At 43.3% G+C, this 19,307-nt stretch overlaps 1 pseudogene; it reads left to right on the top strand.

Moving 5' to 3' along the window:
• The first annotated feature begins 8,789 nt into the window (after positions 1-8,789).
• On the top strand, positions 8,790-9,820 carry LOC138998812 (oxidative stress-responsive serine-rich protein 1 pseudogene; annotated as a pseudogene).
• The last annotated feature ends 9,487 nt before the right edge of the window (positions 9,821-19,307 follow it).

Here is a 19,307-nt window from a genome sequence, read left to right on the forward strand (position 1 = left end):
GAAACATTAACTTTGACTAGGTCATCTTTTGCTGGGGATGTGATGAGATAGCTGCAGTGGTACTCAGTGGTGGAAATGGAGACGGGACCCACAGAGATGATTAAAGTACTGCCTCTCTGCTCTAAATCTACCCACTTATACTCTGCTTCTTGACGCTGGGACCAGGACTCTCCAGCCACCCTTCTGTTTGTCAGGTGGCTCTAGGGTACGATATGTCAACAGAGGCACCAGAGGGAGTCTGAGAAACTAGAGAAGGTAGAAGGGACTTACTTGCTCCTTCCTGTCTGTTTCATGGAGGCTTCCTGTCTGCTTTCAGTTTTCCTCATACTTACAAACTCCTGTTCCCCACAGAGACATCACCTTCTTCTTCAAGATCTGGCTCGCAAGCCCACAGGACTCCCCATTCCAAACTCAGAACCACCAGCCAGTCAGGCAGTACATCTCCTCACATGTCTGGGTTATAATTCCGTAGGGTTCCTCCGCTGAGGGCTGATAATCCCTTCCTACATTTGCTGACTGTTTGATACCTTAAAAGCTCTCTTTTTTTACCTTCTCATTGATTCATAAACCTAGTGAACAACTCTATTAGATTCTGTTGATTCAAATAAATTGTGTGGTTTCTGTTTCCAATTTGAACTTTGATTAGTTAGTTGGGCTGCTTAGACAAATTACCATAGACTGGGGGCTTAAAAAACAAACATGTATTTCTCACAGTTTTGGAAGCGGAAAGTTCAAGATAAAGGTTCCAGCATGGTCAGGTTCTCGTGAGGACCATCTTCTAGGTTGTAGACTCCTGATATCGCATCCTCACATGGCAGAAAGAGATCAAGCTAGCTTTCTACACTTTTAAGAAAAGCACTAATCCCATTCATAAGAGCTCCACCTTCATGACCTGATCAACTTCCAAAGGCCCCGCCTCCCAATACCAACACTTTGGGGGTCAGGATTTCAACATATGAATTTTGGGGGACATATTCAGTCCTTTGCAGACCCTGATACAAAAAAGAACTTGTCAACATCTAGCAAACATGACATGATTTTACCCTTCGACCCATCAATATCATGTCTAGTACTCTGTGCAAAAAGATCATATGGTCTAGCATTTTCCTTGAAGTGCTATTTATAAGAGTGGTTATTGAAAACAAAAAAGTCTATAAATCATACATGCACATAACGGAGTATCATAAAGTTACAGAAAGGAATGGGACAAGGCTCTACGTATTTCTATGGTGTGATCACTACGATGTGTGGCTAGGAAAACAAAAACAAAAAATAACAGGGAAAGAATATGTGTAGCATGCTGCTATTTGTTTACAAAAGAATAAAATAAGAGCATGTGCAGCCAGAGCAAAATAGACTGTTACCTCCTAAGGCACCCCATTAAATTATCATCAAATTTCTCAGTAGAAACATTACAAGACAAGAGAGGCAAAGGAAATATTTAAAATACTGGAAGAGAAAAACCACTAACCAAAAGTAGTATATCCAGCACAAATCCCCTTGAGATATGAAGGAGTAATATAGGCTTATACACATACACACACACACACACACACACACACACACACACACACAGACACACAGTTGAGAGAATTAGCCACCACAACACCTGCATTACAACAGATGTTGAAAGGAGATCTCCTATTGGAAACAAAAAGACAAAAGTATATAAAACTTTGAGTAGAAAAATTAACTGATAGACAGAAGCAAGAAAACACAAATCTACTACAGAATTACAGAATAGTGCTGGAAGCTATCCACTATACACTATCATGAAAGTGCAAACAGGGAACTCAGAAGGTTGATGGACCTTGAGCTTTGGCAAGGGCTAAAGCTATGCACTGATTGTTCTGTAGAGACAATGGTGGCTCAAGCAATTTCCTGACCTAATAGTCTCAAAGTAAATCTTTACTAATATTTACTGACCTTTAAGATAATCTGTCTGCTACTGGATTGCCTGCCTAAGGACAAGATGTGTATCTAAAATTGAATAAAAAGTTAACAGGGCCTGGGCACCAGTGAAGCCTTTCCACTAGAGAAAGACTCTCCACTGACCCCCCATGATTTCCAAATTCATATTTCTTGTCTAGTGTGTTCATTTGTGTGTGGCCCTTCTCCAGATCCTGAACCCTAGCCATGCAGGTTGCAGCTTTCACATAATAGGTTATTAAACAATTATAACATGTTAAAGGGAAAAAAGAGGGCATTAAATATAACTACAGAATTTTGGTAACATTTGCACAACATTAAAAGGTATAATTTATGACAACAAGATCATAAAAGGAAAAAAGGAAAAGGTCTGAACAGGTACAGGTAAATGATGACAAGAGGCAATCCGAAGAAAAAGTGCTATTGTATGTATGAGACATTTTACACAAACCTAATGGTGACCACGAAACAAATATTTAGAGCTGACAAACAAATATTTTTTAAAAAGGAAATAGAGAAAAATATCATAGAAAACACCAAACTAAAATAGAAGATAAAAAGAAGGGAAAAAATACAATAGAAATACAGAGAAACCTGAGAAAAAAAATGGCTATAGTGGGTCCTTTTATACCAATAATCACCCAAAATGTAAATGTAAATCACAAAACAACAGAATACACATTCTTCTCAAGTGCACATGGAACATTCTCAAGGACAGACCATATGTTGGAGCACAAAACTAATCTCAATAAATTTAAGGAAACTGAAATTATACAAAGCATATTTTCAGACCACAACAGTATGAAACTAGAAATTAACTACAAAGAGATGCTGGAAAAAAACACAAATTTGTGGGGATTAAACAACATTCTACTGAAAAACTATTGGATCAAAAAAATAAATAAAAGACCAAAGATACATAGAGACAAATGAAAATACAACATACCAAAATTTTGGGGATGCAGGAAAGGTGGTACCAAGAGGGAAGTTTATAGTATGACAGGCCTACCATAAGAAATAAGAAAAATCTCAACTAAACATTCTAACATTATATCTTAAAGAACTAGAGAAAGAACAAATAAAGCCCAAAGTCAGTAGAAGGAAGGAAATAATAGAAATTAGAGCAGATATAAATAGAATAGAGCACAGTAAGAAAAAAGAAAAAAAATTAATGATACAAAGAAGCTGTTTCTCTGAAAAGATAACAAAAATTGACAAACCTCTTAGTGCCTAGATTATCTAAGAAAAAAAAGAGAAAAGACTCAAACAAATAAAATCAGAAACGAATGAAAAGTTACAACAGACACCACAGAAAAAGAAAAGACAATATAAGAATACTATAGGCCATCAAATTTGAGAATCTAGAAGAAATGGACAAATTCTTAGAAATACATAACCTTCCTAGAGTGAACCATGAAGAACTGAAAAACTTAAATAGACCAATCACTGACAAGTAAATTGAAAGAGTAATCATAAACCTCCCAAAAAACAAAAGTCTTCTAAACATGCAAAGAAGATTTAATACCCACTCTTCTCAAAATCTTGCAAAAAACTGAAGGAGAGGGAACACTTCCTAATTCATTTTTATGAGGCCAAATTACCTAGATACCAAAAACAGAAAAAGACAACATACACAAAAAAGAAAATTACAGGCCAGTATCTCTGTAATTCACAAAAGAAATACTAGTAAATGAATACAACAATACATTGAAAGGATTACACATCACAGTCAAGTGGGGCTCATTCCAGGGATGCAAGAATGGTTCAGCATCTGCAAATTGATCAATGTGATACTACACATTAACAAAATAAAAGACAAAATCATTGAATTATATCAATAGATGCATAAAAAAGCATTTAACAATCTATAACATCAATTTAGTATTTAAAAACATTCAACAAAATGGGTATAGAATGTAAGTACCTCAACTTAATAAGGGCCATATATGACAAAACCTCAGCTGATGAAAAAGTCTGTGTTGAAAAACTTAAAGGTTTTCCTCTAATATCAGGAACAAGACAAAGACGCCTACTCACATCACTGTTATTCAAGATAGTACTGAAATCCTAGTCAGAACAATTAGGCCCAAAAAAGAAATGAAAGATATCCAAATTGAGAATGAATAAGCCCCTATTTTCAATGACATGATTCTATATATAAGAAACCCTAAAGTCTACACTAAAAGATTATTTGAAATAATTAACAAGTACAGTAAAGTTGCAGGACACAAAATCAACACTCAAAAATCTATTGCATTCCTATATACAAGCAACAAAATATCAGAAAGAAAAATAGACAAAACAGTCTCATTTACAATTTCAAAAAAAAGATAAAATACCTAAGAATAAACATAACAGGAAATGAAGGACCTGTACACTGAAAGCTATAAGATTTGTTGAAAGCAACTGAAAACAAAGAATTGAAAAGATATTCCATGCACATGGATTGGAAGAATTAACATTGTTAAAAAGGCCATATTACCTAAAGCATTCTACAGATTTAATGCAATTCCCATTAAAGCCCAATGACATTTTTCATGGAAATAGAAAAAAAATCCTCAAATTGATATAGAACCAAAGACATACAACAGAATAGCCAAAGCAATCCTCAGAAAATGAACAAAGCTGGAGTATCACACTCCCTACTTCCAACTACACTACAAAGCCAGAATACCCAAACGGTCTTGTATTGTCAGAAAAAGAGGCACACAGACCAATGGAACAGAACTGAGAGCCCAGAGATAAACCCACACATATGTGGGCAACTAATATTAATAAAGGAACTAAAAACATACAACAGTGAAAAGTATCTTCAATAAATGGTCCTGGGAAAACTAGAAAGTCATATGAATGAAACTAGACTGATATCTGATACCATACACAAAAATTAACTCAAATTGGATTACAGATTCGAATTTAAGACTTGAAACAATAAAATACATATAAGAAAACATATGCCCTAGCCATTTTGGCTCAATGGATAGAGCATCGGCCTTTGGATCAAAGGGTCCCGGGTTCAATTCCAGCCAAGGGCACATGCCTTGGTTGAAGGCTCCTCACTGGCCTGGGGCCCTGGTTGGGCTCCTGCAAAAGGCAACAAATCGATGTGTTTCTCTCACACCGATGTTTCTCTGTCTTTCCTTCTCTCTTCTACTCTCTCTTAAAAAATCAATAGAAAAATATCTTCCGGTGAGGACTAAAAGTTTCAACCCTCATCTCATGGTTGGCTGCTCTGGCAAACAGCCCCCATCCCAAGGTGCTTTCCAAAATCACCTTCATTAACATAACAAAGATACCTTGATGGTACTTCATGATTCTCTCAGTACTCAGGAAATTCCAAAGTTGTGCCAGGAGCTTTGTGCCAGAAAAGGGAGGAAAACCAAATACATATTTCCTATTACCAATCACAATATCACAATTTTGAAATAATGAGTTTACATAATCATTTAATAAAATTGAACTTTAAAAAAGTTTACAAACATATAGAAACTCTATCCATTGACATTGTTTCTACAAATACCAAACGCAACAGCAGTGAGTGTCCAGATCACGTCTCTAAATACTGTTTCCGACTAAGAGGAACCAGAACTCCTTCTATGAAATGGCAGGTGTAGGTCTGGGGAAGAACATGTACGAAGTGAGTGAAAAACCTGTTATACCAGAAAGCAAAGAAGCTATGGACAGCTGGGTTCTCTCAAAAGGATCCAAGAGCCAACCTGAAGAGACTCCATTAGAACATTTTCACTTGACCTGTAATTAACGAGTCCAGGCAATGATCATCAATGCTTGGTCACATCACACACACACACACACACACACACACACACACACAAAATGACAACCGGATATCCTGGTAAAAGTTGACATCATCTACAAAGTATTCTTGTGCAAAACATGGAAACATATATAAGCTTCAAGAAAAACATGGAAACATAATCAAGCTTCAAGATATATATATTGTCCTGGCCGGTTTGGCTCAGTGGTTGAGTATTGACCTATGAACCAGGAGGTCATGGTTTGATTCCTGGTTGTGGGCTCAATGCCCAGTAAGGGTTGTGCAAGAGGCAGCCAATCAATGATTCTCTCTCATCATCGGTGTTTCTATTTCTCTCTCCCGCTCCCTCACTCAAATCTCCCACTCCCTCACACAAATATATATATATATATATATATATATATATATATATATATATATATATATTAAAGATACATGTACTATACCTGAAAACAAAACCAGCAGCAGATGTTGACCTTGGTTTAGCAACCTCAGTACTTAAGTTCTGGCTAATAAAGAATTCAGAGGCAAGACTCAAACTATATAAGAGAATGTTTATTTAGAAAGTCACAGAAATAGAAGTGAGCTATAGAAGAAACAGTCTCAGTGTTATCTGTGGAAGTGGGGTGTCCACCAGTGGAAGTGGGGGATCCCTTTCCCCACTGGGTGCTAGGAATTGGGTTCTTATACCCTGAGAAAAAGAATTTCCTAAGACTAGAATGGATAATGAGTGATTTTTATGTGCATGGAGTCATAACCCTCTGTTTCAAAAGTCCCATTTCCCTTATCCCAGTCCTGGAAAAGGCACAGCTGGGGATTCAGCAGAGCTAAAAGCAAAGCCAGCGTTGAGTTGCAGTTCCATGGAGGAGCTGGGCCCGATGCAGCATCAGGCTAGTTTCAGTCCATTCATCTGCTGTGTGGGGTCCACAAGGCCGTGAGCAAAGTGAGCCAATGCAGGGGAGTGAGCCCCCTGCAACAAGAGAGCCAGGAGTGCAGGCAAGCAAGAGTGCCATAGAGGGGACCCCTTTGTTTAGTGCTTAAATATAAACTCGTCCTGTGCTTGCAGTGGCCACACCTACACGCCTCCTCTGGCCAATGCCCTGTTCCCAGGTATGACTGACAGGCAAGCGCCCTCCATATGTCACCAAGACTTTACTGGGCATGCATCTATTCTTTCTTTGTCTAGTTCCCAAAGTGGGGCACACACCCCACAGGGGGTAATTTGATTTTTAAGGGGGGCAATTAGAGAATGAGTTAACAGTGAATTTTTTGCATTTCTTATGGTTCAAGGGGCCTCATATACAGTATATAAATATATATTGTGACATACTTATTCATTTCAGTTCTCTATTATATGTTTTGAAACTTTATTTGCTATGTTTTCATATCATTTCATTTTTTTTTTTTTTGGACCGCCGGCACGGCCGGACTACGCCACCGGGTTGAATCCTCCGGGCGGACTGCGCGGACACCACCGGTTTATTATTATTATATTATTATTACTATTATTTAACAATTTCTTAGTGATTTCTTCCTCAGTACTTCAACTGTCCTTTCCTTCTTTTATTTTTCTCTTTCATGGATGCCATTTCTTTAGACGCTTGTTTAGACTAAGTTAATGGCCTTGTAGGCTTCCTCCACACGAATAGGAGTTCACTTTTTGAATAATAAGAATTACACATCAGTGGAGGGTCGCGGGGGACAGAAAGATTTGAGATGCTTAGGTGGGACATGGCCAAAAAAGGTTGGGGAACCACTGGTCTAGTCCCTTCCCCCAGGACCTGCAGGGCACAGACCTGGAGAATGTTAAGCTGCAGCTTCTGGCACAAATGCTTTGCCCATATCATCCGGCCTTCCCTTTCCTCCTTTCCTGTTAATTACTTAATCACTGGGTTGAATACAATGGTCTCATCAGAAAACAGGTTAAGGAGGAAAAGAAGGGGCCCTTGAGCTTAGGAGGGAGAAGGATAAAGGCCATGTGCCCGGGGGAAGAGGACAGGGTGGGAAAGGGGGCAATGCTCCCAGGAGAGAAAGGCCCTGCGTCCTCCTCTTGAGGATATTCCTCTAGAGGTCTCCGGGGAGGATCCTGATAGATTATTCATCACCGTTCCAGGTGTGTCCTTTCAGGATCAAGGTCTCTACTGATTGGTTGGCACCAGGGCAGGGGGTCATTAGTCACTGGGGCTGCTCCCGATGTTGGCCAGGACATTGCTTGTCTGGTTTTGCTGCTTTTCTGGGCCGGGAGCTAAAACACACTTGTGGCTTAGATGTTATCCCTAGAGGTGAGTGCTGAAGGGGTGGCCATGCCAGTGCCTCCTCCAGGGGGTCTCCCCAAGATTGGCAACATGACACAGGAGGAAAGGTCACGGGAGGGACTGAGCAGAATGACCAGCGATACAAAAGGTCAGGGGCTCTAAACCGAATGACCAGCGATATGCTGGGGAGGAAAGGTCACCCTGGGGTCAAGGCCCTTGTTTTCCCAGTTTTGCCCAATGTTCACCCTGGTGACCTTCTGTACCTGGCCCATCGTCCTGCTCTGCTAGTGTTTGTCTCCCTGCCTACCACGTACCTATTTTGCAAGAACAGAGGAACATATTGTGACATCATGGAAATGCAATTAACAATACAGGTGTTGGAACACTATGGAACAAACAATCATTTCCCCGACAAATAAACTGCAAGAAAAAAATAGAGTGTACAGATCTGTAAATTAACAGAGAAAAAGTTATGGGCCTAAATTAAACAAACAAATTGTAAGACAACTGGAGAAATTTGAACACAGATGGGATATTTTGTGACATTTGGGAATTATTTTTAACTTTCTTAATATGAAAATGATATTGTGGTTATATTTTTAAAACAAAATATATGATACATGAAATTGTATAAACTTGGATATTTTCTTTGAAATTATCAGGTATGGGGAAGAACTGAGTGAGGATATAGAAGAAATACTATTGTCCAAGACTTTATAATTGCAGAGTCTGGGTCATGAGTTCAGGGGGGTTTATTAATAATTCTTTTTCCTGGAGCAGGGGGGGGGGGGGGTTGGGGATTAATAGGGGGGAATGAGGGATCCGGGACAGACTAGCTGAACCGACGGGGCTGGGTAACCAGAGTGCGAGAAGTATAAGCGGGGACATCATAGTAGTGTAAAAAGTTTCACAATGAAATCCGAAGCCAAGGATGGAGAGGAGGAGAGTCTACAAACTGCTTTCAAGAAATTAAGAGTGGATGCATCAGGGTCCATAGCATCTCTGTCTGTTGGAGAAGGCCCATGTGTCAGAGCATCAGTCAGAACAGCAGCAGACGATACCAAACCTAAAACCACATGTGCATCTAAAGATAGTTGGCATGGCTCTACACGGAAGTCTTCCCGAGGAGCAATGAGAACCCAATGTCGTCGACGATCTGAATCTCCTGTCCTTCATCCCCCAAAGTTCATACATTGCAGTACCATAGCATCTTCTTCCAGCAGCCAGCTCAAGCACAAAGGCCAGACTGACTCCCCTGATGGCAGCAGTGGGCTGGGAATTTCAACCCCTAAAGACTTCAATGCAGGAGAATGCTCTACTTCTCTCGATACTATTCACACAGGGGCAGTTGTTGAGCCTTTGAGGACTTCGGTTCCAAGGCTGCCGTCAGAGAGTAAGAAGGAAGACTCCTCTGATGCTACTCAAGTCTCCCAAGCAAGTCTCAAGGCCAATGAACTCTCTGACTTTCAATCTGTTTCCAAGCTAAACCAGGGCCAGCCATGTGCATGCCTAGGCAAGGAGTGCCAGTGGAAGAGGTGGCATGATATGGAGGTGTATTCCTTTTCAGGCTTGCAGAATGTCCCTCCCTTGGCCCCAGAACGAAGGTCCACGCTTGAGGACTACTCTCAGTCGCTTCACACCAGAGCTCTGTCTGGCTCCCCGCGCTCCTGTTCTGAGCAAGCTCGAGTCTATGTGGATGATGTGACCATTGAGGACCTGTCAGGCTACATGGAATATTACTTGTATATTCCCAAGAAAATGTCCCACATGGCAGAAATGATGTACACCTGATAGCAAGAACCAACTAATATGCTTTAAACCAATGAAGGGCTGTCAGAGAGATGTAGTTAATGGCAGACCTGGCAGCCACTTTGAGAAGACACCTCCTGCTCACTGTGCTTGCAATAAAAACGTTACTTGGCATCTCAGTTCATATTCATTCTTTAAACTTACTCTCAGAGTTCTTACATACCTACAAACTGATCAAAGAAAAAGTCCTTTCACTTAGTGATGTTCCTGGGGGATGAAGAAACTATAATTACATGACTGGTAGCAGTGGGTACATGGTAAAAACATTTTTCAAATCTGTGAAAGACTTTGTGGCCAAGGAAATGAAATGTGGTTTTGTAACTGGACTGAACATTTGTTATGCAGTAATTGCCAGCTCAGAATATTAGAACTTCTATGACGGATTTAAGCCATCTCTGATTTAATGCAAAATTTATTGTCTTTACAGGTTTCTTATGTTATTAAGCCAGAGATCCAGAGTTTAGATTTAATATGAATAAACTAACTGGCCTAAAAAAAAAAATAGGGGGGAATGAGGACACATTTGTAGTACCTTAACTAATAAAAAAATAATAATTATTCTTTTTCCTTTTTCATATGTTTATATTTTCATAATAAAAAGCCCACTTTTAAAAATCAAAATCATCTGAGTTAGTGTTTTTGGATGTAATTCTTTGATAACTTTTCCTATTACCTACATTATTATTGCACTAGAGTTGACTTTTGTTAATTATATGTAATGCTGTGAAGAAACAATGTATTCATCAGAATTTTTCTTAGATAAAAAAATAAATAAATCCACTCTCTATAGAATGTTAGCAAACCTGACTGTGGGAAGAACAATGCCTGATAAAATAAAAATTTAAAAGTGAGAAATTTCTTGGTTATATCTGAAAGGAAATGATGAGAGAGAGAGAGAGAGAGAGAGAGAGAGAGAGAGGAAGGGTGAGAAAGAGAAAGATGGCTACTGGCTATGCTATATAATGAAACCATTCCTCATTACTCTTGAAGTGAACAGAAACCATCCATACGATATAAAAGGCTTGCTGATCCTATATAATAAAAGGCTAACATGCAAATCAACCGAACAGCAGAACGACCGGTTGCTATGATGCACACTGACTACCAGGGGGCAGACGCTCAATGCAGGAGCTGCCCCCTGGTGGTCAGTGCGCTCCCACAGGGGGAGCGGCACTCAGCTAGAAGTCAGGCTCATGGCTGGCCAGTGCAGCTGCGATGGTGGGAGCCTCTCCCGCCTCCGAGGCAGCCCTGAGGATGTCCAACTGCTGGCTTAGGCCCACTGTCGGACATCCCCCGAGGGGACTGCGAGAGGGTGCAGGCCAGGCTGATGGACCCCGCCAAGTGCACAAATTTCATGCACCAGGCCTCTAGTAATAGATAACATCTAGTGAGCATTTACAATGTGCCAATCAGCTTTGCTAAGCACTGTATACACATTAGCTCACTCACGCTTCATCACAACTGTATGAGGTAAGAATCATTACCACTGTTTGCAAAATGAGGAAACAGGGGCACCGAAAGGTGAAATATTTTTCCCATGTGACACAACCACAGCAGTAAAAAGTGGAGTCAGGGCTAAAACCCAGGATGGAAGGCAAATGACTCCAGGAACTTCATTCTTCATTCTTTATACTGCAGGGCAGGGTTCAGAAAACTGTCCACAGGCCCAGCACAGCCAGGAGCCTATTTTAGTACCTTTTTTCCATGTGAGGTGTGGGGTGGCTGCTCTGCTTAGGGTTGTGGGGTTTTGGGGGGTCCAGGGCCTGCTAGGCAGCCAGTGTCGCAGGACCAGGTCGCACTGGTGGCTATGTGTCACAGGTGACAGGAGGGCCAGCTGTGCCTGCCGGTAGCTGTCGAAGTCCTGGGTGGGTGTCAGCTGTGGGTGTCAGCTGCCTGCAGTGGGAGAAAGACAGGGAAGCCACCCTGGCCTTGGAGGACAATGAGGAGGAGGAAGGAAAGGTGGCGCCCCCTGCGAGCCTTTGCCCATGGAAACCGGTACAAATGCGCAGCGAATGCCAGGGATGTGTACCTGTTCAGCACCTCGTCCCTCAGGGCGCCTTCTATAACCGCAGCTCCACTTTTATTCTTGAGAGCTAAGAAAGTTGTTACATTTTTAAAAGGTTGTAAAAAAGCATATACGCCAACAAAACTTTTAAAAGCTGACCAGCCCGTGCTCTACCACCTTGCTAGGGTTTCCACTTGGAAACCCTATTATTGCACTAGAGTCGACTTTTGGAAAATGGAAAGGGACAGCACATTGACGCCTGCTGTGAGTGGCTGGAAGTTAAGGTCAGCCACAGGATGCGGGAGCGTGGATGCTGTAAGAAAGATGAACAAGTCACAACTTCTCAAAGCATGAGAAGGTCTTTGGATTGCCACAAGAAAATAGAAGTAGCATTTGAACCAAAATCAACCGAATCTCTGATAAGTGGAAGCTACCATGGATATCGCTTTCAGCGATCGCCAACTGGTGGTCCACGGACCACTGGTGGTCTGTGAGGTCCGAAAGGTGGTGACCGCTGGTTTAAGGAAACCTTTGGAACGGCAGTCACCAACCAGTGGTAGGTAGGTAGATAGATAGAAAGATAGATGGATAGATAGATAGATAGATAGATAGATGGATGATAGGTATTTGTCAGAATATTTGGTTTGGGTCAGGCACAGGCAGGCGGGCAGTGTCACTGAGTGGCTCTGGCCTTCTTTTCCATTCAGGGCATAACCCAACACCTCTCAAGCCACAGAAACGCATGTGCATTTGTAAGTCACAATGAAACGAGGTTGCACTAGCCCATGTGTTTGCACCTGTTTAATGGGGGTCCTACTTGGGAACTGCTATTGATGGCATCAGACAGAGCAGAATAATTCGGGTTCAGGCCATCGATTGTTGGGTGAAGTTCCTACTTGACAAGTGGCAGTGTTGGATCTAGGCAACAAAGAGATTGCTAACTGTACATCTGGGGTAAGGTGTTCCCACCTCAGGTGTCAGGGTTGTTTAATCCATCAGTCTACAGTCTTCCCAGCTGGACCAGATAGCAGACCAGACAGCTATCCTATCTAATAAAAGAGAAACATGGTAATTAGCGTACAATCGCTACCCTTCCCATTGGCTAATCAGGGCGATATGCAAATTAACTGCCAGCCAAGATGGCGGTTAACCACCAACAAAGATGGCGGCTAATTTGCATATGTTGGCACAATGCTGGGAGGTGAAAGGGGAAGGATGGAAGAAGCCCCCTGCCACTGACGGTGATCGGAAACCCAGGGGGGAGCTAAGAGCCGGGGGCAGGGCCCTGCCCCCCAGCTGTGATCAGAGAACCAGGCGCCTTTGCTGCCCCGGCCAGTGATAGTGGGAAGCAGGGGTGGAGCCAGCAATGAGAGCTGGGCAGGCACGGAGCCGGCAGTCCGGGGAGCTAGGGATCCCTTGACCAGGCCTAAAGCCTTGGCCAAAGACGTTAGGCCTGGGCAGGGGCGGAGTCAGCAATCGTGGGGAGCTGGGGGTCCCCTGCCCAGGCCTAATGCCTTGGTCAGAGGCCTTAGGTCTTGGCAGGGGCGGTGCCAGAGATCATGGGTAGCAAGGGCAGATCTGGGAATGGTGGGAGCTGGGGGTCCCCTGCCCAAGCCTGACACCTCTGGCAGAGGCATCAGGTCTGGGCAAGGGGCCGATCCTGCGATTGGAGGGTGATGGGGGTCAACGCCTGAGGGCTCCCAGTATGTGAGAGGGGGCAGGCTGGGCTGAGGGACACTCCCCCCCCCCCACCCAGTGCACGAATTTTGTGCACCGGGCCCCTAGTCCTATATAATAAAAGGCTAATATGCAAGTCAACAGAACTGTGGAACAACCGGTCACTATGATGCGCACTGACCACCAGGGGGCAGACGCTCAATACAGGAGCTGCCCCCCGGTGGTCAGTGCATTCCCACAGGGGGAGCACCGCTCAGCCTGAAGCTGGGCTCACGGCTGGGGAGCACAGTGGCGGTGGTGGGAGCCTCTCCCGCCTCCACAGCAGCGCTAAGAATATCCGACTGACGGTTCCCAGATTGGGAGAGGGCGCAGGCCAGGCTGAGGGATCCTCCTGAGTGCATGAATTTCATGCAGCGGGCCTCTAGTGTCATTGATAATATCCCAAGAATCAGTAAAAATATATGTGAGTTTCATCACAGGGAGTATTGGCCAGAGTGATAAGAATGGCCTTGAGCTGTGCCCACTGAGTGGACAGGGGCAGCAGTGTTCAGGGTGGCAGCCCAGGGGACACTGAGAGGTTTCAGCTCACTGAACCATCACTAACCAGGCCCAGGCGCTGAGGTGAACCCCATGGAGCCAGTGGCTTTACTTCAGGTGGCATAATGCAAATAAAGTTTCCCCTTTAGCTGCCACTTTTTCATATAAACTGAGATGCTGCTGGGACCAGGCCACTGCATCCTTGAATATTCTATTTCCACTTGACAAGGGAGGTATATTGAGCCTTTTCCTTATTAGTTGTCAAGTCTAAGTTGACACACCCCAAAATGGGGACAGCAGACTGCAGTGTGGAGCTGAGTAAAGAGGTATAGTTGGTGTCTGCTTCCAGAAGGTGGCGGTGTTGTATTAGGAAATTGCCTCTGCGTTTTGTAACAGAACTAAAGCTCTGACTTTCATTTCTTCTCAGATTTTACTGATTTTCCCTAGTCGGCTGGGTAGAGGACCGAGGTTACCTCTCTACATGCCACAGTCCCTGAATGCAAGAAAACCTTCTGGACTTCATGAGCATTCACAGTACAAGCACATGTGACATAAGCATCTTTCATATATTTGGCACTGACAGTCACAATGATACTGACTCTGCTCAAAAGGTCCTCCCTACAAGGTCACTTTAACTTTCTTTTCCCAGACACATCAGTGTAAATGTGGACACCCCCCCCCCCCCCCCCCCATAGCAGGGTGCTGAACCTCCGCATTAGAGACGGTTGGGGCTGGATAACTACTTGCTCGTGGAAACATTCTGTTTACTCTAAAGTGTTTAGCAGCATCCCTGCTTCTACCCAATAAATGCCGGAAGTACACACATACACCCTCCAATTGGGACAATTCAGGATGGATCCAGACATTGTCACATGAGGGGGTTGGAGGGATTAAACTGACTTGATTGAGAACCACTGCCCTCTGGGATCATGGACCAATGGACCAAGAAGTCTAACAGGCATATTAAGGGCTACAGCTGCTAACGGTCTAGAAAGTAGAAGGGAAGAAGAAGACAGGCTGTGGAGGATGGCTTTTTTTTACATTCAATATTACTGCAATATAGTTTCAGGTTACTGCACAGTGGTCAGACCATCATATATTTTACAAAGTGCTCCCTCCCTTGATCTTTCCAGTACCCCCACTTGGCACCACACATAGTGATTACAACGTTATTGACTATATTCCCTATACCATACTTTACACACTGTGACTATTTTGTAACTACCAATTTGTACTTCTTAATCCTTTCACTTTCTTCACTCAGTACCTTAACTCCCCGGCAACCATCAGTCTGTTCTCTGTATCTGTGAGTCTGTTTCAATTTAGTTTGTTTGTCTTTTCGTTTTATCGATGGTTTCCTTTGCTATACACAAACTTTTTATAGCATTTGATATAGTTCCATTGGTTTATTTTTTCTTTTGTTTCCCTTGCCCAAGGAAGATATATATCAGGAAAAAAAATCTCACTAAGAGAAATGTCAGAGATTTAACTGCCTATGTTTTCTTCTAGGCGTTTTATGGTTTCAAGTCTTGTATTTAAATCTTTAATCCATTTTCTTGTATGTGGTGTAAGAAAGTGGTCTAGTTTCTCTTTTGTGTGTGTGTGTATCTGTCCAATGCCCCAACTCCATTTATTGAATAGACTGTCTTTACACCATTGTATGTTCTTGCCTCCTTGTCAAATATGAATTGCTCATAGAGGGGTGTGTTTATTTCAGGGATCTCTATTTTGTTCCTCTGATCCATATGTCTGTTTTTATGCCAGTATCATGCTATTTTGATTACGATAGCCTGTAGTACAGGTTGATATCAAGTAGCATGATGCCTCCAACTTTGTTCTTTTTCAAGATTGATGTGGCTATTCAGGGTCTTTTGTGGCTCCATATAAATTTTTGGATTAGTCTAGTTCTGTGAAATATGCCATTGGTATTTTGATAGAAAGCGCATCAAATCTAAAGGTTGCTTTGGGTAATGTGGACATTTTAATGATGTTAATTCTTCCTACCTGCCGGGGCTGACCGGCAGACCCTGAAGATGGATGAATGATTACTCTGACACACGTTTCTGTGAAAGAGACGCTAAGGGACTGCTTGGCTATAGCCACCAAACAGCCCTGTTCACCTTCCTCCTTAGGCTTTTATTGTAACAACAACTCGAAATAAAATTAACTATTAGATACTATCAGTAGGGTAAGCATCCTTGAGAGAACACCTGCATCCACAGTGTCTTTCAAACAAGGATGTTTTGAAATCTAAACATAAAGATTCTAGTAAACCCCCACCCCGGGGTGGGCTCAGACTTGTTTGGAAAAGTCAAGGCAGGGTCTGCCACCTTCAGAAAGGTCCCCCAGAGGCCCCTGACCTTTCAGAGAATCCTCCTTACAGACTTTCCAACCAACTCCCATGCTTCCCCACACCTACCCATTAGCGGGGTATATTATTCCAGGACCTGAGATTTTACTCTACAAAAGATAACAATTTAACCTGTTACCATTTGGTGGATGTTGGCAGAAGACATAAGATTCTTGGGTCAGAGATGAAGTACTTTATTACTCATACACAACCAGCAGCATGAACATAATGTTGCACCAGTTCGCAATGGGTACAATAGGTAGAGGCCCAGGTGGGTCTATGCATATAGTGAGTTTACTTTGGAACCGAGGAAAAATGAGCTCGGGGAATCCACTGCTTTCACAGTAAATGGAAGGCAGGTCAGTCGGAAATGCCCAGAAGGAAGGACAAAGAGACTAAAGCCGTGGTCAGCAAACTGCGGCTCGCGAGCCACATGTGGCTCTTTGGCCCCTTGAGTGTGGCTCTTTCTAAACCTTAGGAGTACCCTAATTAAGTTAATAACAATGTACCTACCTATATAATTTAAGTTTAAAAAATTTGGCTCTCAAAAGAAATTTCAATCGTTGTACTGTTGATATTTGGCTCTGTTGACTAATGAGTTTGCCAACCACTGGACTAAAGCATGGGAAAGAGTCAAGAGAGCATATGAGACATAGAGGCTACAGTAAGACTTTAAAAATTACTCACACTAATATGTGAAAGCAGTCTCTTCGTAAACTGGGAATGGAAATGAGTCCAATAAACGACAAGTGTGCTACCTTTTTAAACTCTCAGTTGTCAATGTTATCAAGTCATTGTCTGAAAAAAAAAACGAGTGAGTAGCAGCAGCCTCTGAACAATGACCTCACTGCATATCCAGGTGCACCTACAGTGCAGGGCTGCACTCGGCTGTGCTGTTATCAAGGAGAAGATGCCCTGCAATAAGTGAATAGGGAATCCTAGACTCTATGATAGACCAATGTTCCCTTCCAGGACTCGTAAGCTCCTCTTCTTTCCTGCAGAGGGTAAGTAATGTATAACCTTAGGGTATCCAGTGATTTCACTTCAATAAAATTGCATGTGGTTGCATAGAGGTTAAAAGCACAAGCTCTGGAGTTGGAACAGCCTTTGTTCCAACTCCAGCATCAGCATGTACGAGTCATGTGACCTGAAGCAAATTATGTGAAGCAAATTCCGAATCTCATTTGTGAAGTGGCCACAGTGTCGCCAGCCTCAAAGGGCTGTTGGGGAGATTTCATGGGGCGTTTAGTCACATTTGGCTCTTACGATTAGCCAAGGCCAAGGGGATGGCACTTGATTGCTAAGGAGGTGGTCAAATGACCCTGGCTCCCCGGAAAGGCAGCTTAGGACTTGAGGCACTTGGTCGGTAAGAAAGAGAGCACAAAATTAAGACTATATCAGGTGTGGAGGGGGTGGCAATTACATACTCTGGGGGGTCAATATGAGGCTAAGAACTGCCTTTCCTTATAGCACTTTTTTTGAGGAGCAAAACATTTATGTCAAACTTCCTCGAGTATGAGGCAGACATCGTTCGGTGATGAGCTTTGGTATTCTAAAGTCCCTTTACACAAACATTTCAGGAAAGACTACCTCATACTTCCTTTATTGCCAAAAAGATGTCTCCCTCTGTGTTCTGAGAATACTGCACAGCAGACAGACCAACAGAGAGCAATAAAGCAGGGTCAGAAGAAACTGGCTGTAAGTCAGTCAACAAACATGTATGAAGTGCCTATTATGTGCCAGGCTCCTGTTAGGGGTGATGAACAAACGGACATGGTCGCGCCCTCATGGAGCGAGTATTTCCAGGGAGCAGCTCCCTGGTGCCGATCTTGGACCTGCTAGAGCCCGGTCACCTACAGCACTTAGGTTTCTCAGACTCAGTGCAATCCCACCTGCCCTAATGAGTCCGATGTTCTGGGAGGTGGGGGACACAGGAGGCTGTATTTTTATGTTTTTTAAATCTGCCTCCAAGTATATGTTTTTATTGATCTGGGAGAGAGCGAGAGAGAAACATCCATTGGTTGCCTCGCAATTGCACCCCAACCGGGGGTCGAACCCGAAACCTGGGTATGGAATCGAACCCGTGACCTTTCTGTGTAAGGCACGATGGTGCAACCAACTGAGACACACTGGCCAGGGCAAAGAGGCTGTATTTTTAAAAATATTTTTTATTGATTTCAGAGAGAGGAAGGGAAAGGGAGAGAGAGAGATAGAACATCAATGATGAGAGAGAATCATTGATCAGCTGCCTCCTGCATGCCTGCAACACAGACATGTGCCCTGACTGGGAATTGAACTGGTGACCTCCTGGTTCAACCACTGAGCTACACCGGCCAGGGAAGGAGGCTGTATTTTTAATAGGTGCCCCCTGGTGATGCTACGAAACACCCAGTCTGGGACCCACCACTGGTGTCTCTCAAAGGGTGGTCAGCTTCTCGAACATGGTCTTTGTAAGAGTGCAGCCTGGGATGTATGCTTCCAGTGCACCAAGAGGTTTGGGGACTGTTCTAGACGGCCTTTATCTTACATCACTTCCTTTCCATCAAATAACATGTCTGAACGTGCATTATAAATTGCGAAGCTGTGGAGGAGAGACAGTTCCATGACATGGCCGCTGCTGGGACCCTCCGGCTGGCCCTGGGCCAGAACAGAGATTGCTTACCAAGCCCCCCTTAGAGACGGTGTGATTGTAAACGAGGTTCATTCTGCCATAAGTCAGCCTCCGCCTGCCTCTGGCTATGTGCTGGTTCCTGGAACAGGCCATTACCCTGACCTGGCCCGGCCTGTGAAGCAATTTCCTGTCCTTGGTAGCAGTCACGGACTAGTTAGTATCTCTCATCATCTCCGCCCCCTTCACCCGGTGTAATCCCCGGCGCCTGGAGAGCTGTGTGGAGAGTGTCCGCTTTGCCTCGCAGCTGCTCAGATGCACCTGCTATGTACGTTTCCCGTAATAGGCCCCGCTACTTGCCA

Source organism: Myotis yumanensis, unplaced genomic scaffold (assembly GCF_028538775.1).
Source record: "Myotis yumanensis isolate MYYU_CA2020_CCGP unplaced genomic scaffold, mMyoYum1.0.hap1 SCAF_21, whole genome shotgun sequence".
Lineage (NCBI taxonomy): Eukaryota > Metazoa > Chordata > Mammalia > Chiroptera > Vespertilionidae > Myotis > Myotis yumanensis.